General features: G+C 37.6%; 1 protein-coding gene across 8 annotated transcripts in view; it reads left to right on the top strand.

Moving 5' to 3' along the window:
• Positions 1 to 17575, top strand: part of PEAK1 (pseudopodium enriched atypical kinase 1) — a 319482-nt gene that overhangs the window by 43535 nt on the left and 258372 nt on the right. For 7 of the 8 annotated variants that reach the window (XR_006818699.1, XM_046008372.1, XM_046008371.1 and 4 more), the window contains exon 2: positions 6223 to 6286. The exons of the other annotated variant lie outside the window; for it this stretch is intronic. The gene's annotated coding sequence lies outside the window, so the exon portion shown is untranslated. The remainder of the gene's footprint in view (positions 1 to 6222; positions 6287 to 17575) is intronic. 8 annotated transcript variants of the gene reach the window in all.

Raw genomic sequence — 17575 nt, 5'->3', positions numbered from 1 at the left:
AAGAGTGCAATTAAAACCTCTCTCTTGATTCACTGAGAGGCTTCTAATGAGCAAACACAAATTCAAACAGATTGAGGCTGGTAGTTCTTTTAATGACATAAAACTGTTGCCTATGAGGCTTTCTGGCTGGCATCATGAAACTAATTTTGCTTAATGGCTATGGAGGCCTACAAATTCAGATGTGCAGAAAATGCAGTAAATTACTGGCCTGTCAGATTCCTGTTGCCTGTCATCTTGTATCTCAATAGCAGCTTTTGTTTCCAGACTGTCAGGAGCAAGTATGGGGACCCCTTAAAGGTTTTATTTGTATATGCTTGAATGATTCAATTCAGAGCCATCTAAATATAGCAAACTGACAACAGTGAAATGATGTATCTTCTGATACTTGTGTAATTTAGGGAATACATGTATGGATCCCTCCTAATTTCTGAGAGCTCTTGAAATACGTCAAGTATTTATAGTGGTATAAGTTCTGCTTTTATTGCCAGAGTTGATGACTCACACCTTTGAAATATAATGAAGTCACATGGACAGCAGAGACAATATTTTCTCTGTGACTACTCAACTCAATGAATGATTTGAAGGCATCCACTGTGTGCCAGGAATTGTGTGGAATACAAAGGCGAAAGAAAACTGGGATTTTTCTGGGTATCAAATTATGTGATTTTTCTTCTTCAAGCTATATTTAATAAAAATGATTGTCTTTAAAAAAATGATTGTCTTGATGGAGGTGTGTGTGTGCGTGCGTGCGTGTGTGTGTAGTGTTGCAACAAAGGGTGCAATAAAGGTTTGACTTACTTGTGAGCAGTTTGCTACAAAGGTGGTTTTGAAATATGGTTTTAAGTGTTTGGTTGGCTTCATTTTTACAACATTTTCAGTTAATGTTATTTATTTTCTGTCTACTTTTTGTTACTCTGTATAGTTAGAAAGGAGGAGTATTTTAAGTGAAAGGTATATTATATCCCAATATTAATTCCACAAGCATTTAGAGAGCATCTACTAGGCCCTAGGCATGGAGTGAACAGAATAGCAGAGGTTGGTATTCATAGAATAAAATTACTCAGTAAAAAGGGAACCAAAATAATCAAAAAGTAAAAAGTTCCAGCCCTTTTGGTGTGGTTAATTTTGTGAAAATAACAGATTCAGCCTTAAATACACAGGATTTATATTTGGTTTTGCAGAGTTTTGCTCTTTTCACAAAAGTTATCTGAAAATTTAAGCAAGGCATGGACTGTCTACTTTGAGTACTGATTACCTTAGCCAGCATATTTCCGTCTATGGTTTTCGGTAACCTCTTCCATATCATGGGTTGTCCAGCTATTAGGGAAACAAAAAGACAGTGAGTATCCTTGCCATCACACATTGTCCCTTTTGTACCTTTATTCATTCTACTTCCTAGAACACCACCTTTTCCTCTCTCTGTCCTTTAAAGTCTTTTTTTTTTTTTTTTTTTTAAAGTTTGGAATCTTGTGGACATTCATTTATCTTGCTGCCAGAATTTAGTGGCTTCTAGATGCAGCCTCTGTTTTATTTTATAGAATTGGATCTTGTAGGCAACTCTCTTATTATATTCACAATTCCCCACATTGTCTAATTTTAAGGTACTTGCAAATATAAAACCATTGCTATAGGATAGGTGTTTAGCTTTTATAACTTAAATTTAATATCCAATTTATTATAATATAAGCAAGTGCTTGCTCTCTGCACCATTATGATCTTGCTCTGTGGTCCAAAGTTTTTTTTTTTTAATTATTGTAAAATATATGTAACATAGAATTTACCATCTTAGCCATTTAAAGTGTGTAGTTAATTGGGGTTATGTATAATCACAATGTTGTGCAACCAATCTGAAAAGCTTTTTTTTTTTTTTTTTTTTTTTTTAATGTCTATTAACATCTTATTCAGAGACTTTCCCAAAGGCTTAACCTGAACATTTCCCTCAGTGGTTACATTTTACCAGGAATTTCTATTTGGGGATATTTATCTTTTACTTTTTTGTGTATCTGAACTGTGTTTCCTATTGGATTGTAAGCTTTCTGAGTGTGTTTTGAATTGGGCATCAAGGATGATAGGAATTTGGGTCAGTGGAGAAGGGAGGAGCTGCCCTTAGGAGAGAAACTGTATAAACCTAGGTCCTCAGGACCAAAAGAACAAGGTACTTTTTCAGGAATGTTAAGTAGATTCATTTGCTTATTTTGCTTACATGAGTAGAGTAGAAGGAGATGAAGCTGAGAAAATAGGAAATGACCCTTGATGTTGAGTTGGTCAGATATGAAGATTATCAGTGCCTCACTTTGGTCAGTTGATTATTCTCAGGTAGGAAGGGCTCAGTGGAGAGTTGGAGGAGAGTGCACTTACTTACTGTACCTTTTATTCTCAGATTACCCCACTAGAAGAAAAGGGGCCAATGTTGTAATAGGATGTAAAGCACATTGGGTTCAGGAGACAGTAGACCTGGAAGATTGTCATTTCTGGGCTTTAAGTTACCTTCTTTGTAACATGATGGAGAGGAAGGATGGTCTTAGCGGCCTTCAAGTTCTAATACACTGTGATGCCATGGTACACTTTAAATCTCCGGGTTAGAGCTGCCACTAAGACCTGTTTCACTCATTTATGAATTGTTTAGTTCAGAGGGCTGCATACTTTTTCTGTAAAGGGTGAGATAGTAAACGTTTTAAGTTTTGTGACTACCGTCTCTGTTGCATATTATTTTTTGTTTTTTCACAACATTTTAAAAAATGTAAAAACCATTCTTAGCTCAAGGGCCAGACAAAACTGGCATGGCTGGTTTTGGCCTCCAGGCTGTAGGTTGACTCTTTAGTTGATTGGGGACAGTTAGTACTTAAGGTTTCTAGAATTTAGAAATCAAGACCAGCTTCGTGATAGTGTTTTCCATCCATTTTTATGGACTACTTATAGGTCATTTTTTCTAAGAGTCAGGAAACTATGTATATTAAGAATTCTCCATCTTTTTTTTATCGTCTAAATAATCTTGTGTCTCAAATTATGTCCTTTGTTTCTAAGAGCTTGAAAACTCATCTTTATTGTCTGTATTCTGATAACACACATATATTTCCTGTGTTATATCCTTGATTTCTAAAGCTATTTTACTCATATTTACTAGCTATTCTCTGATAAACACATGTTGTTCTTATACTCATAATGGTTATTAGTTAAAAATAATGTAATTTATTTGTATCTTATTTTAAACTATGAACAATTTAATACATTTTGGATGCAATATAAACATCAGACCTGAGAAAGCAACATATTATACAATTGTAACTTAAGCAGTGATTTAATCTCTATGTCCATTGCTTGAAAATCATTTCTGGATTAGATTCTCCTATATGTTCTCGCCAGTGTTTTGCTTCTTATGTATTACTCCCTACAATATAGTGGGTATCTCAGGTCTTCTTATCATGAGAAGTTAGTGCAGTTTTTGATTTTTATGTTTGTTTTTATTTTATGTTTTTTATGCCCAGCACGGAACCTGATGTGGGGCTTGATCTCACAACCCTGAGATCATGACCTGAGCCAAAATCAAGAAGTCAGATGCTTAACTGACTGAGCCACCCAGGGGCCCCTAGTTTTTGATTTTTAACTACTCTCCCCACTGTCTCAAAATCTGTGCTTTCTGCTAAAACAGATATTTCCTGTGTTATTATCATTTCTTGTTGAATAAAACTTGTTCGTTATATGCCTTGGCTGTTTCTGTTTGATTAACCTAATACTTTTTGTTCTCATTGTTTAATGCTTTGTCTTCATTGTCAGTTTTTTCTTTCTAGATTTCACTTATATTTTTCTACAGTTTCTTTGTTGAAGTTTTAGACACTTTAGCCATTTTTATAGTTGCAAAAACCTTTAATCCTTTAAGTAAATGCTCAGAACTCATAAAATTTTTAATGGTGGTTACCAAGGCATATAATCGTATAAACACCTTCATATAATCCAAAACAATGAATTCAAAACACCTGATACATGTTCATGTTATAGATGATAAATGTTCAGTTGTAGGAATTTTAAGCTTGTTTTCAGAAAGATTAGGTCAACAAATAATCACTAATGCAAATGGTTCTTAGAAATAATCATGACCTACCTCTTATATATAGCCAGTGTAAGGATTATTTTTAAAAGGCGTGGTTTGTGGATTGTCAATGCTTCTACTGACTACAGTGACCACTTGAAAGGCAGGTCTCACCGAACTTTGGGGAACAGACCCACTGCAAAAGCATACCTCTGCTGCGTAGGCTGCTGTTTGTACGTGGAGGCCTGCAATAAATACTGAAAGAATAAATTAATAAAACCCCAAACGTATTCTAGGATCAAGCTCTGGTTCTCAGTAAAATACTATTAAACATAAAGTTCTCTTAAGCCCCTTTACAATCAGTTCTTTGACATGACCTTCAGCTCCTGTAGCAACTGATCTGCTTTCTATAGTTTATACATACCCAGAAAAATTGAGCAGACAGTACATAAAGTTCCCATGTATGCCTTTCACAGTTTCCCCTATAAGTCCTTAAGCATTTTTGATATTTAATTTTAATTATTTCTTATTCTGATTTATTAACTAATCATTTGGACATTTAGTTTGTTATTTCCATTTCTTTGCAGTCGTAAATGAGCTATAATCTAAGTCTGGAGTTTTTATTATTTAGGACAGATTTCTGGAATAGAAGGTACTAGGTAAGAGGGTTTGAACTTTTTAAGGCTCTTGAGTATTGCTTTCCAGAAAGAGTTTACCAGTTTATACTACCATGAGCAGTGTGCAAAGATGTCCATTATATTGCATTATTATATTATTGTAATATCTATTATGTTACATTACATTGTCATTTGCAGCTCTCAGTATTGTTTAGAATATGCTGTAGTAACAGATAATCCCCCAAATCTCATGGTTTAATGCAACAGGTTTTATTTTTTACAACAAAGGTCATGTTACATGTTGAACACATATCAGCAGGTGGTATTCTCACTTGGAGTTACTTAGTGAATCACCCTGATCAAAGCTCCTTTAGTTACTTGTTTGTTTGCTTGTTTGTTTTTAAGATTTTATTTATTTATTTGACAGAGATCACAAGTAGGCAGAGAGGCAGGCAGAGAGAGAGAGAGGGAAGCAGGCTCCCTGCTGAGCAGAGAGCCCGATGCGGGACTCGATCCCAGGACCCTGAGATCATGACCTGAGCCGAAGGCAGCGGCTTAACCCACTGAGCCACCCAGGCGCCCCAGTTACTTGTTTTTTAATTACTGCAGTCGGTAGGTCTTCCGGTTGTGTACTGGTTCCTAAAACTTATTCCTGCTGATGTTTCATATCATGTTTACATACACCTTAGTGACTAAAGCAAGTCAGTGTAGCCACGCCCAAGTTGAAACAAGGGCAGTGAAGTGTAATCCTACTGTGAGTCGGGGAAGGAGGAAAGATCTTAGCCAAAAGGCCAAGAAGCTATTGGGATAGCACTAATGACTAACATCTTAAAAAACAACTCTAATTTCACTGATGGAAAATGACATCTCATTTTAATTAGATTTTCTTTGTCAATGTAGATAAACATTTTCATAGTTTTTTCACCATTTTTATTTAACATTTCCTTTTATTTAAGCTTTATAAAATATATTCTTGGTTTACTTTATTTCCAGATTTTTGTATTCTGTTTTTTATGAGGATGGGAAGTCATGATGGTGGGATTATTATAGGGAGTATAGACTTTTAGAAAATGCCTTTTCTTTTGAAGACTTGAACTGGTGAAAGAAAAATGTCTTTCTTGGATTGATCTTCCCCTTATACCCCTAGCCCCATTAGCATAGTATATATTTTGTAAAGTATATTACAATACTTTAATTGTATTAAAGTATTATTTTAATACTAGGTGGCTCAGCTGGTTAAGTGTCTGCCTTTGGCTCAGGTCATTGTCCCAGGGTATTGGGATAGAGCCCCACATTAGTCTCCTTTCTCGTCAGGGAGCCTGCTTGTGTTCTCTCTCTTTCCGACAATCAGTAAATAAAATCTTAAAGAAAAAAAAAAGGCAATAGAGAGTCTGGCAGAATTAAGATTCTTGGCATTCTACAGATTTATAAAACACAAACACAGAAGTTTAGTGAATAAATGATCAAGTTAGGCTTCTACTGAAAAAATTAAATTCCCTTCTCAGATTTAGTTATATTGACCATGTCTTTTTTTCTTCTTCTCCTTCTCCTTTTTTTTTTTTTTTTTTTTCAATTCAGGTATCTGCCTGAACTGGAACTCATGCTGTAGACATTTCTTTGGGGATTCATCTAAAAATCTGAGGTGAGATATTCTTTTAATGCATTTGCCTTATAAGATGTATTTTATAATTAAAATTATTTTTGAAATATTTAAGGCAGTGCCAGCTGTCTTTTCCTATGAGGGTTTAATGGGTAAATATTATTTATTACAAAGTTTACATATATAGCATGCTTACTTTTAGTTTGTAGGACATTTGATTGAAGGAAATGAAGCTGGTTCTGATGGTTAGAGTAGTTTTGAGTGAATTTTTCCATTGTAATTCCAAAGGAATTTTTTTTATACTTTTATATTTTAAGATAGAGTTCACACTGCTAGTCTGACACACATTTGAGAATATTGACATGATAATCTGATATTCCTGAAGACAGATCCTTAATTTGTTAAGTCTTCGATTTCAACAGCTGATAACTATTTTAATAAGTCAGTTATTAGGAGTTTTCTACCACTCTATTCTCCTGGACTTGATTATGTTCTGTAGTTCCCTCTGTCTGGGGGCTCATAAAATAAGAACATATCCTTTAGTATGTTAGTAGTTGTTTTCTATAGAAAGTTTCCAGAATAGCATTTTACTCTAAAGATACGCTCTTAGCCCTTTTTCTTTTCTGGCATGTCTGGGCTCCACTTCTCTTCATCTTTTAGTTGTTTTTTTTTTTTTTTTTTTTAAAGATTATTTATTTATTTATTTGGCAGGAAGAGATCACAAGTAGACAGAAAGGCAGGCAGACAGAGAAAGAGGTGGAAGCAGACTCCCTGCTGAGCAGAGAGCCCATGCGGGGCTCAATCCCAGGACCCTGGGATCATGACCTGAGCCGAAAGCAGAGGCTTTAACCCACTGAGCCACCCAGGTGCCCCCATCTTTTAATTTTTTAAGCAACCATCCTGTCATGTGGTCTTTCCACCTAGAATCCAACTACTCTTTAAGCCATTCTTGTCACAGTCATGAGATTGCTTTTTCTAAAAGATGATTATTGTCTTGTCAGTCTGAAATTCAGTACATTTACATTGCTTAAAGGATATTTTACAAACTCCTTTACAAAGCAGTATAATCTCCTTACCCAGTTTTCCATCTCACTAGTGCTCTAGGAATGTTATGAACTATCATTTTTTAAAAAACATTATTGAGGAATAATTTACATACCTTAAAATTCACCGATTTATTTAAAGTGTACAATTCATTGTCATTTTTTTTAAAAATTGTAGTTATGGAGTTGTACAGCTGTCACCACAATCTAATTTTAGAATATTTTCATCGCTGCAGGAATGCCTAGGTGGCTCAGTTGGTTGGGCATCCAGCTCTTGATCTCCACTTGGGTCTTGATTTCTGCTCCAGTCTTGATCTCGGTGTCTTGGGTTCAGGCCCCAGGATGGGCTTTGTGCTGGACGTGGAGCTTACTTTAAAAAAATTTTTTTTAATTGGATATTTTCATCACTCCGAAGAGACACTGGTACTTATTAGCAGTCACCACTCATTCCTCCCTCTACTCAGTTCCTGTTAGGTACTAATCTACTTTCTGTCTCTATAGATCTGCCTCTTCTGGATATTCTATGTAAATGAAATGTACAATAGGCAATCTTTTGTGACTTATTTTTTCTACTTAGCATAAAGTTTTCAAGGTTCAACCATGTTTTTGGATGAATCAATACTTCATTCCTTTTCATGGCTGAGTAATATGCCATTTTAAGTGTCAGCTCAGGTGACCTGGCAATAGAGAGACCTGAACTTCCAGGTGTCAGGGTAGCTAATTAAAAACAGTGATCCAAATGAAAGTAACAGTTGAACCTTTATTCACTTATTGAGATAGTATAAACAAGAGGCTAAATCTTGGAAAGTGCTGGTGTCCCACTCAGGTGGATCAGCACAGAGATGGGAGGTGGCTCATTTCACTGCAGAGGGAATGCCAGACAGGAGGTTCCTGCATTTTTATGGACCCAGGGCTGGTTCAAGAGTGAAGTGGAAGGGCTTGGACCTGAAAAGCACAGAGTCAGAGTAGAGAAAAAGTGTCTTCTGTATTTCCTCCCTGATGAAAGGCCTCAGCAGAGGTACACAAGGAAAGGCCTCAGCTGAAGGCCACAGACAGACTCCTGAATGAAGTCTAGGGCCCGGGCTGGAAATGTAGCCATGCTTAAGAACATGGTCAGCCAGGGGAGCCCGAGTTCCTGACTACAGCTCTCTTCAGAGATTGCAGTGCACTGACTATGTACCCAGTACAGTGTGGGTAGGACAGCTTTCCCCTGTGAGGCCTGCAAGATAAGGCCTTTGTAATTGCTTATGGTCAGGCTGGAAAATTACACACACAGATTTTAAGGTTTTGGTCAGGAGCCAGACTCCTCAGTATAGATAGATAGATAGATAGATACACAGCATATTTTACTTATCCATTCATCAATTGGTGGACATTTGGGTTGTTTCCACCCACTCCACCCCCCCGACATACACATTTTGGCTCTTCTAAGCTTTTTTTTTTTTCCATTTTATTTATTTTTCAGCGTAACAGTGTTCATTCTTTTTGCACAACACCCAGTGCTCCATGCAAAACGTGCCCTCCCCATTACCCACCACCTGTTCCCCCAACCTCCCACCCCTGACCCTTCAAAACCCTCAGGTTGTTTTTCAGAGTCCATAGTCTCTTATGGTTCGCCTCCCCTTCCAAATTTTTTTTTTTTTAATAAACATATAATGTATTTTTATCCCCAGGGGTACAGGTCTGTGAATCGCCAGGTTTACACACTTCACAGCACTCACGATAGCACTTACCCTCCCCAATGTCCATAGCCCCCTCCCCCTCTCCCAATCCCACCTCCCCCCAGCAACCCCCAGTTTGTTTTGTGAGATTAAGAGTCATTTATGGTTTGTCTCCCTCCCAATCCCATCTTGTTTCATTTATACTTCTCCTATCCCCCTAACCCCCCATGTTGCTTCTCCATGTCCTCATATCAGGGAGATCATATGATAGTTGTCTTTCTCCGATTGACTTATTTCACTAAGCATGATACGCTCTAGTTCCATCCACGTCGTCGCAAATGGCATGATTTCATTTCTTTTGATGGCTGCATAGTATTCCATTGTGTATATATACCACCTCTTCTTTATCCATTCATCTGTTGATGGACATCTAGGTTCTTTCCATAGTTGGGCTATTGTAGACATTGCTGCTATAAACATTCGGGTACACGTGCCCCTTCGGATCACTACGTTTGTATCTTTAGGGTAAATACCCAGTAGTGCAATTGCTGGGTCATAGGGTAGTTCTATTTTCAACATTTTGAGGAACCTCCATGCTGTTTTCCAGAGTGGTTGCACCAGCTTGCATTCCTACCAACAGTGGAGGAGGGTTCCCCTTTCTCCACATCCTCTCCAGCATCTGTCATTTCCTGACTTGTTAATTTTAGCCATTCTGCCTGGTGTGAGGTGATATCTCATGGTGGTTTTGATTTGTATTTCCCTGATGCTGAGTGACGTGGAGCACTTTTTCATGTGTCTGTTGGCCATCTGGATGTCTTCTTTGCAGAAATGTCTGTTCATGTCCTCTGCCCATTTCTTGATTGGATTGTTTGTTCTTTGGGTGTTGAGTTTGCTAAGTTCCTTATAGATTTTGGATACTAGCCCTTTATCTGATATGTCATTTGCAAATATCTTCTCCCATTCTGTCAGTTGTCTTTTGGTTTTGTTAACTGTTTCCTTTGCTGTGCAAAAGCTTTTGATCTTGATGAAATCCCAATAGTTCATTTTTGCCCTTGCTTCCCTTGCCTTTGCCGTTGTTCCTAGGAAGATGTTGCTGCGGCTGAGGTCGAAGAGGTTGCTGCCTGCATTCTCCTCAAGGATTTTGATGGATTCCTTTCTCACATTGAGGTCCTTCATCCATTTGGAGTCTATTTTCGTGTGTGGTGTAAGGAAGTGGTCCAATTTCATTTTTCTGCATGTGGCTGTCCAATTTTCCCAGCACCATTTATTGAAGAGGCTGTCTTTTTTCCATTGGACATTCTTTCCTGCTTTGTCGAAGATTAGTTGACCATAGAGTTGAGGGTCGATTTCTGGGCTCTCTATTCTGTTCCACTGATCTATGTGTCTGTTTTTGTGCCAGTACCATGCTGTCTTGATGATGACAGCTTTGTAATAGAGCTTGAAGTCCGGAATTGTGATGCCACCAACTTTGGCTTTCTTTTTCAATATTCCTTTGGCTATTCGAGGTCTTTTCTGGTTCCATATAAATTTTAGGATTATTTGTTCCATTTCTTTGAAAAAAATGGATGGTATTTTGATAGGGATTGCATTAAATGTGTAGATTGCTTTAGGTAGCATAGACATTTTCACAATATTTATTCTTCCAATCCAGGAGCATGGAACATTTTTCCATTTTTTTGTGTCTTCCTCAATTTCTTTCATGAGTACTTTAAAATTTTCTGTGTATAGGTTCTTAGTCTTTGGTTAGGTTTATTCCTAGGTATCTTATAGTTTTGGGTACAATTGTAAATGGGATTGACTCCCTAATTTCTCTTTCTTCAGTCTTGTTGTTGGTGTACAGAAATGCAACTGATTTCTGTGCTTGATTTTATGTGCATTGATTTTATATCCTGACACTTTACTGAATTCCTGTACAAGTTCTAGCAGTTTTGGAGTGGAGTCTTTTGGGTTTTCCACATATAGTATCATATCATCTGCGAAGAGTGATAGTTTGACTTCTTCTTTACCAATTTGGATGCCTTTAATTTCTCTTTGTTGTATGATTGCTGAGGCTAGGACTTCTAGTACTATGTTGAATAGCAGTGGTGATAATGGACATCCCTGCCGTGTTCCTGACCTTAACGGAAAAGCTTTCAGTTTTTCTCCATTGAGAATGATATTTGCGGTGGGTTTTTCATAGATGGCTTTGATAATATTGAGGTATGTGCCCTCTATCCCCACACTTTGAAGAGTTTTGATCAGGAAGGGATGCTGTACTTTGTCAAATGCTTTTTCAGCATCTATTGAGAGTATCATATGGTTCTTGTTCTTTCTTTTATTAATGTGTTCTATCACATTGATTGATTTGCGGATGTTGAACCAACCCTGCAGCCCTGGAATAAATCCCACTTGATCGTGGTGAATAATCCTTTTAATGTACTATTGAATCCTATTGGCTAGTATTTTGGCGAGAATTTTTGCGTCTGTGTTCATCAAGGATATTGGTCTGTAGTTCTCTTTTTTGGTGGGATCCTTGTCTGGTTTTGGGATCAAGGTGATGCTGGCCTCATAAAATGAGTTTGGAAGTTTTCCTTCCATTTCTATTTTTTGGAACAGTTTCAGGAGAATAGGAATGAGTTCTTCTTTAAATGTTTGGTAGAATTCCCCTGGGAAGCCGTCTGGCCCTGGGCTTTTGTTTGTTTGGAGATTTTTGATGACTGTTTCAATCTCCTTACTGGTTATGGGCCTGTTCAGGTTTTCTATTTCTTCCTGGTTCAGTTGTGGTAGTTTATATGTCTCTAGGAATGCATCCATTTCTTCCAGATTGTCAAATTTGTTGGCATAGAGTTGCTCATAGTATGTTTTTATAATTGTCTGTATTTCTTTGGTGTTAGTTGTGATCTCTCCTCTTTCATTCATGATTTTATTTATTTGGGTCCTTTCTCTTTTCTTTTTGATGAGTCTGGCCAGGGGTTTATCAATCTTATTGATTCTTTCAAAGAACCAGCTCCTAGTTTCATTGATTTTTTCTATTGTTTCTATTTCATTGATTTCTGCTCTGATCTTTATGATTTCTCTTCTCCTGCTGGGTTTAGGGTTTCTTTCTTGTTCTTTCTCCAGCTCCTTTAGGTGTAGAGTTAGGTTGTGTACTTGAGACCTTTCTTGTTTCTTGAGAAAGGCTTGTACCGCTATATATTTTCCTCTCAGGACTGCCTTTGCTGTGTCCCACAGATTTTGAACTGTTGTGTTTTCATTATCATTTGTTTCCATGAATTTTTTCAATTCTTCTTTAATTTCCTGGTTAACCCATTCATTCTTTAGAAGGATGCTGTTTAGTCTCTATGTATTTGGGTTCTTTCCAGCTTTCCTCTTGTGATTGAGTTCTAGCTTCAGAGCATTGTGGTCTGAAAATATGCAGGGAATGATCCTAATCTTTTGATACCGGTTGAGACCTGATTTGTGACCCAGGATGTGATCTATTCTGGAGAAGGTTCCATGTGCACTAGAGAAGAATGTGTATTCTGTTGCTTTGGGATGAAATGTTCTGAATATATCTGTGATGTCCATCTGGTCCAGTGTGTCATTTAAGGCCTTTATTTCCTTGTTGATCTTTGGCTTGGATGATCTGTCCATTTCAGTGAGGGGAGTGTTCAAGTCCCCTACTATTATTGTATTATTATTGATGTGTTTCTTTGATTTTGTTATTAATTGGTTGATATAGTTGGCTGCTCCCATGTTAGGGGCATAGATATTTAAAATTGTTAGATCTTCTTGTTGGACAGACCCTTTGAGTAGGATATAGTGTCCTTCCTCATCTCTTATTATAGTCTTTGGCTTAAAATCTAATTGATCTGATATAAGGATTGCCACCCCAGCTTTCTTCTGATGCCCATTAGCATGGTAAATTGTTTTCCACCCCCTCACTTTAAATCTGGAGGTGTCTTCGCGTCTAAAATGAGTTTCTTGTAGGCAACATACTGATGGGTTTTGTTTTTTTTATCCATTCTGATACCCTGTGTCTTTTGATTGGGGCATTTAGCCCATTAACATTCAGGGTAACTATTGAGAGATATGAATTTAGTGCCATTATTAGCCTGTAAGGTGACTGTTACTGTATATTGTCTCTGTACCTTTCTGATCTACTACTTTTAGGCTCTCTCTTTGCTTAGAGGACCCCTTTCAATATTTCCTGTAGAGCTGGTTTGGTGTTTGCAAATTCTTTCAGTTTTTGTTTGTCCTGGAAGCTTTTTATCTCTCCTTCTATTTTCAATGATAGCCTAGCTGGATAGAGTATTCTTGGCTGCATGTTTTTCTCGTTTAGTGCTCTGAATATATCATGCCAGCTCTTTCTGGCCTGCCAGGTCTCTGTGGATAAGTCTGCCGCCAATCTAATATTTTTACCATTGTATGTTACAGACTTCTTTTCTCGGGCTGCTTTCAGGATTTTCTGTTTGTCACTAAGACTTGTAAATTTTACTATTAGGTGACGGGGTGTGGACCTATTCTTGTTGACTTTGAGGGGGGTTCTCTGCACCTCCTGGATTTTGATGCTTGTTCCCTTTGCCATATTAGGGAAGTTCTCTCCAATGATTCTCTCCAATAGACCTTCTGCTCCCCTCTCTGTTTCTTCTTCTTCTGGAATCCCAATTATTCTAATGTTGTTTCGTCTTATGGTGTCACTTATCTCTCGAATTCTCCCCTCGTGGTCCAGTGGCTGTTTGTCCCTCTTTTGCTCGGCTTCCTTATTCTCTGTCATTTGGTCTTCTATATCACTAATTCTTTCTTCTGCCTCATTTATCCTAGCAGTGAGAGCCTCCATTTTTGATTGCACCTCATTAATAGCTTTTTTGATTTCAACTTGGTTAGATTTTAGTTCTTTAATTTCTCCAGAAAGGGCTTTAATATCTCCAGAGAGGGTTTCTCTAATATCTTCCATGCCTTTTTCGAGCCTGGCTAGAATGTTCAGAATCGTCATTCTGAACTCTTGATCTGACATATTACCAATGTCTGTGTTGATTAGGTCCCTAGCCTTCGGTACTGTCTCTTGTTCTTTTGTTTGTGGTGAATTTTTCCGCCTTGTCATTTTGTCCAGATAAGAGGATATGAAGGAGCAAATAAACTACTAAATGGGTGGCAAAGACCCCAGAAAAATGCGCTGTAACCAAATCAGAAGAGACCCCTAATTGTAGGGGGGAGATAGGGGATAAAAACAGGTTCTGAAAAAAAAAAAGAAAAAAAAAAGAAAAAAATTTAAAAAATAAAACAAATAAAGAAAAAATATAAAAAAGAAAGAAAAAATATATATATTTAGATGAACTAGTCAAAAAACATTAAAAAAGAAAAGGGTAAAAGTTTTAAAAAAATTTAGCAGAAGAAGAAAAAAGAAAAAAGAAAAAAAAATTGAAAAAAGAAAAAAAAAATTGAAGTAGCCGCAAGACTAAAGAATCATGGGGAGAAAGCCATGAGTTCCGTGCTTTGCTTTCTCCTCCTCTGGAATTGCTCTGCTGTCTTAGGAATTGAACCTGCTTTCTCCTTGATAGATGAACTACGTCCTGGCTGGATATTTTGTTGATCTTCTGGGGGAGGGGCCTGTTGTAGTGACTCTCTAGTGTCTTTGCCCGAGGCGGGATTGCACCGCCCTTACCGGCGGCCGGACTAAGTAATTGGCTCGGGTTCGCTTTTGGGAGCTTCTGTTCCCTGAACGCTTTCCGTAGAGTTCCGGAGGACGGGAATGAAAATGGCGGCCTCCCAGTCTCCGGCCCGGAGGAGCCGAGAGCCTGGGGCCCCACTCCTCAGTGCGCCCCCAGAGGACAGCACCCAATCACTCCCGTATCCCCAGCCTCTAGTCGCGTTCCGAGCTCACCCAGCCCGTGACCGGTTCCAGGTAACCCCAACCTGAGAGCACAGTCCTCGGCTCTGTCTCTGTAGCCGGCTTCTCCGTTCTAATACCTGCGAGCTCTCCGACACTCTGACACCCCCGATCCTTCTGTGACCCTGCGGGGCCTGGGGCCACGCTGATTCCGCGTGGGCTTCACCCTGGTTTAGCCTCTGGAGCAATGTCCCTCAGTGGAACAGACTTTTAAAAGTCCTGATTTTGTGCTCCGTTGCTCCGCCGCTTGCCGGGAGCCAGCCCCTCCCCCCGCGGTCTATCTTCCCGTCGTTTTAGATTCACTTCTCAGCCAGTCCTACCTTTCAGAAAGTGGTTGATTTTCTGTTTCTAGAGTTGCTGTTCTTCTTCTCTTTGCTCTCCCATTGGATTTGTAGGTGTTTGCAATGTTTAGATAAGCTATCGAGTTGATTTCCTGCTACCTGATGTAGTCTCAGGCTGCTACTTCTCCGCCATCTTGACTCCTCCCCCCTCTTCTAAGCTTTTTGCTATGAATTTCTGTGTGTAAGTTTTTGTGTGCATATGGTTTCATGTCTTTTAGGTATATACCTAAAAGCGTAATTTGCTGGGTCATTTGGTAACTCCATGTTTAACAATTTGTGAAACTGCCAAATGGTTTTCCAAAAGACTGTATCATTTTACATTCCCACCAGCAATGTTTGAGGATTCCAGGTTTTCCATGTCCTCACCTACATTTGTTACTATCTCTCTCCCTCTTTTTACGTTTTAGCCATTATAGTGAATGGGAAGTTGTATCTCATTGTGGTTTTGATTTATGTTTCCTTAATGAATAATGATATTGAATATCTTTTCATGTGCTAATTGGCCATTTATATATCTTTTTTGGAGAAATATCTATTTGAATCCTTTGCCCACTTAAAAATTATGTTGTTTACCCTTTTATTGTAAGAGTTTTTTAGATATTCTGGATATAAGTCACTTATAAAACACGTGATTTACAAGTATTTTCTCCCATTCTGTGAACTGTCTTTTTACTTTCTTGGTATTGTCTTTTGAAGAATAAATGTTTTTAATTTTTATCTATTTTTCTTTTGTTTGTGCTTTGGGTGTTATGTTATATTTTGTTGTTTGTGCTTTGGGTGTTATATCTAAGAAACCTTTGCCTGATCTAAGTTCATGAAGGTTTACTCATATTTTCTTCTAAATATGAGCTCTTAAATGTAGGTCTGTGATCCATTTTGAGTTAACTTTTTTGGGGGGGGGGTGGGTAGAGGGAAGATGGTGAGAGAGAGAGAGAGTTCCAAACAGATTCCAGACTTAATGCCTAGTGTGAAGCCTGATGTGGGACTCAATCTCATGACCCTCATATGACCCACATATGACCTGGGCTGAGAGCGAGTCATGGTTAACCAACTGAGCTATTCAAGGTGCCCCCTTTTTGAGTTAATTTTTGTGTATGCTTTGAGGTAGAGGGCTCAGATATCCAGTTGTCACAGACCATTGAATTATCTTGGCACCCTTGAAGAATATCATTTGACTGTATATGTAAGGTTAGGTTTCTGGACTTTCAGTTCTCTTCCAGTGATTTATAGATTTCTCCTTATGCCAGGAAGTTTTAAAATCATGAAATATGAGTTCTCCAACTTTGTGCTTCCTATTGAAGATTATTTTGGCTCTTCTGGATCCCTTGCATTTCCATATGAATTTTAGGATCAGCTTGTCAATTTCTACCAAAAAAAATCCAGCTGGATTTTGATGGGATTGTTTTGAATTTATATTATGAATCTGTAAATCAGGTTGGAGATTTTATAATAATGTGTTCTCCAGTCTGTGAACATGGAGGTCTTTCCATTTACTTATGTGTTAATTTCTTTTAATGATGTTTTATAGTTTTTAGTTGTATGTCTCCTACTTTTGCTGAATTTGTTCTTAAGCCCTTTAGTTTTTGGATACTATTGTAATGAAATTGTTTTCTTTCATTTTTGAATTGTTCATTGCTAGTGTATGGAAATATAATTGATTTTTGTATCATGCAACCTCACTCAACCAGTAGTTCTAATTGTTGTTAATATATTACTATGAAGTTTTTATATATAAAATATATAAGATATATTTTATATTTATTTTTATATTTATATATTAAATGTTTTTATATTTATATTTTACATATATTATATATAATTAATTATATATAATTATATATATAATGTATAATGTATACAATTAATTATATATAATTATATACATAATTATATACAAGATTATGTCATCTACAAATAGTGATAGTTTTATTTTCTTCCATTCAAATCTGGATGCATTTTTTTTTTAAAAGATTTTATTTATTTATTTGACAGAGAGAGAGATCACAAGTAGGCAGAGAGAGAGGGAAGCAGGCTCCCTGCTGAGCAGAGAGCCCGATGCGGGGCTCAATCCCAGTACCCTGAGATGATGACCTGAGCGGAAGGCAGAGGCTCAACCCACTGAGCCACCCAGGCGTCCCCAAATCTGGATGCATTTTATGTCTTTTTCTTACTTAAGCATCCTGGCTAAAACCTTCATTTCAATGTTAAATAGAAGTGATGAGAATGGACATCCTTGTCTTGTTCCTGATCTTAGGGTGAAAGCTTTCAGTCTTTCAGCATTAAGTGTGATGTTACCTGTAGTTTTTTGGTAACTGTCCTTTATCATGTTGAAGTTTCCTTTTATTCCTAGTTTGCTGACTGTTTTTTGCCATGAAGGAGTTAACATTTATTGAGAAATCAATGTATGCCAGGTCTTGTGCTCAGTGCTTTATAAATAG

This window comes from Meles meles, chromosome 6, assembly GCF_922984935.1.
Source record: "Meles meles chromosome 6, mMelMel3.1 paternal haplotype, whole genome shotgun sequence".
In the NCBI taxonomy this organism is placed as follows: domain Eukaryota; kingdom Metazoa; phylum Chordata; class Mammalia; order Carnivora; family Mustelidae; genus Meles; species Meles meles.
This window is presented reverse-complemented; position numbering and strand designations above follow the sequence as displayed.